This window comes from Anticarsia gemmatalis, chromosome 30 (genome assembly GCF_050436995.1).
Source record: "Anticarsia gemmatalis isolate Benzon Research Colony breed Stoneville strain chromosome 30, ilAntGemm2 primary, whole genome shotgun sequence".
NCBI classification, from domain to species: Eukaryota; Metazoa; Arthropoda; class Insecta; order Lepidoptera; family Erebidae; genus Anticarsia; species Anticarsia gemmatalis.
The window spans coordinates 17,501-20,000 of NC_134774.1; the positions used below are offsets into that span (position 1 = coordinate 17,501).

General features: G+C 49.0%; 1 non-coding gene across 1 annotated transcript; it reads right to left on the bottom strand.

Moving 5' to 3' along the window:
- Positions 1-151: 151 nt before the first annotated feature.
- On the bottom strand, positions 152-2,053 carry LOC142985707 (small subunit ribosomal RNA). Its single transcript, XR_012960254.1, has one exon. It is a non-coding gene; the product is annotated as a small subunit ribosomal RNA (ribosomal RNA).
- Positions 2,054-2,500: the final 447 nt, after the last annotated feature.

Here is a 2,500-nt window from a genome sequence, read left to right on the forward strand (position 1 = left end):
CCCACCGTCGAACAGAGTCTCTTTTTTGAGTTTTGGGTGTTTAGGATATATAAATATTATCATCACCATCATCGTCCATCATCGTTCATCGTGTGTGTTGTGTGTGCACAACGACAACAAAAACAGCGCGACGACAACAACGACAACACGTTAATGATCCTTCCGCAGGTTCCCCTACGGAAACCTTGTTACGACTTTTACTTCCTCTAAATGATCAAGTTTGGTCAACTTCCCAGCAACGCCGACGGCCGTGAAGCCACCGCGTGTCGGTCCGAAGACCTCACTAAATCATTCAATCGGTAGTAGCGACGGGCGGTGTGTACAAAGGGCAGGGACGTAATCAACGCGAGCTTATGACTCGCGCTTACTAGGAATTCCTCGTTTATGGGGGATAATTGCAAACCCCAATCCCCAGCACGAAGGAGTTTCAGCGGGTTGCCCGGGCCTCTAGGCCAGGGAGAACATGCTGATTCCTTCAGTGTAGCGCGCGTGCGGCCCAGGACATCTAAGGGCATCACAGACCTGTTATTGCTCAATCTCGTGCGGCTCGAAGCCGCCGGTCCCTCTAAGAAGAATTTTAATACGTCGCCAGTGAGTTGCGTGACGGAGCCACGCACACCTAAATGACGACGCCTATTTAGCAGGCTAGAGTCTCGTTCGTTACCGGAATTAACCAGACAAATCGCTCCACCAACTAAGAACGGCCATGCACCACCACCCACCGAATCAAGAAAGAGCTGTTAATCTGTCAATCCTTCCGGTGTCCGGGCCTGGTGAGATTTCCCGTGTTGAGTCAAATTAAGCCGCAGGCTCCACTCCTGGTGGTGCCCTTCCGTCAATTCCTTTAAGTTTCAGCTTTGCAACCATACTCCCCCCGGAGTCCAAAATCTTTGGTTTCCCGGAAGCTGCCCGCCGAGCCATTGTAGTAACGTCGGCGGATCGCTAGATGACATATTTACGGTTAGAACTAGGGCGGTATCTAATCGCCTTCGAACCTCTAACTTTCGTTCTTGATTGATGAAAACACCTTTGGCAAATGCTTTCGCTGATGTTCGTCTTGCGACGATCCAAGAATTTCACCTCTAACGTCGCAATACGAATGCCCCCAGTTATCCCTATTAATCATTACCTCGGAGTTCTGAAAACCAACAAAATAGAACCGAGATCATATTCTATTATTCCATGCACGAAATATTCAAGCAGCATTTTGAGCCCGCTTTGAGCACTCTAATTTGTTCAAAGTAAAATTGTCGGCCCACCTCGACACTCACCGAAGAGCACCGCGATAGGATTTTGATATTGAACCGGCGTATTACCGCCGGCTCACCGACGATATGCTCCGCAGACGTGTCAGTATCACCGCGGATGCGGTGCACCGACAGCGCGGCGCACAAATGCAACTACGAGCTTTTTAACCGCAACAATTTTAGTATACGCTATTGGAGCTGGAATTACCGCGGCTGCTGGCACCAGACTTGCCCTCCAATTGTTCCTCGTTAAAATATTTAAAGTGTACTCATTCCGATTACGAGGCCTCGTAAGAGTCCCGTATCGTTATTTTTCGTCACTACCTCCCCGTGCCGGGAGTGGGTAATTTGCGCGCCTGCTGCCTTCCTTGGATGTGGTAGCCGTTTCTCAGGCTCCCTCTCCGGAATCGAACCCTGATTCCCCGTTACCCGTGACAACCATGGTAGTCGCAGAAACTACCATCGAAAGTTGATAAGGCAGACATTTGAAAGATGCGTCGCCGGTACTGGACCATGCGATCGGCAAAAGTTATCCAGATTCATCAAAATTAACGACTTCAGACGCGGGGCCCTCCGTCGATTGGTTTTGATCTAATAAAAGCACTCATCCCATCACTGGTCAGAGTTCTGATTGCATGTATTAGCTCTAGAATTACCACAGTTATCCAAGTAACTGAGTAAGATCTAAGGAACCAAAACTGATATATTGAGCCATTCGCGGTATCGCCTTAATACGGCTTGCACTGAGACATGCATGGCTTAATCTTTGAGACAAGCATATAACTACTGGCAGGATCAACCAGGGAGCTATCGAATAGAACACGCGCTCGTAGCGCGCACTCCGTCGATCCCGCGCGTCGACGATCCTAGATCACGCCGACGCGTTACGGGCGAGCTCTGTAAAACGTACACACAACACGCACATGTAAATAAATATTTATATGTAGTGTTGTGCGCACATAGAGAGTTTGGGGTCGCCGACGGGCGAACGTTTGAAACGGTTGTATCTCAAACACGTCAAACGTCCGCTGCCCGCCTGCATTTTCAGGACACACTGACGTGGCCCCAATTGGGAACGTTCGTACCGAGACGCGTTCACATTTTATTTAAAAAAACGTTTAACACAATACGGATGTGAAACAATCACGATTCCGCCCGGTGTCTATAGAGTAATGCCTCGCTAGATAGAGGTGTAAGTATAATTTTTCTCGGGACCGCTTCGATTCTATACGGACTCGTGCATACACAACGGT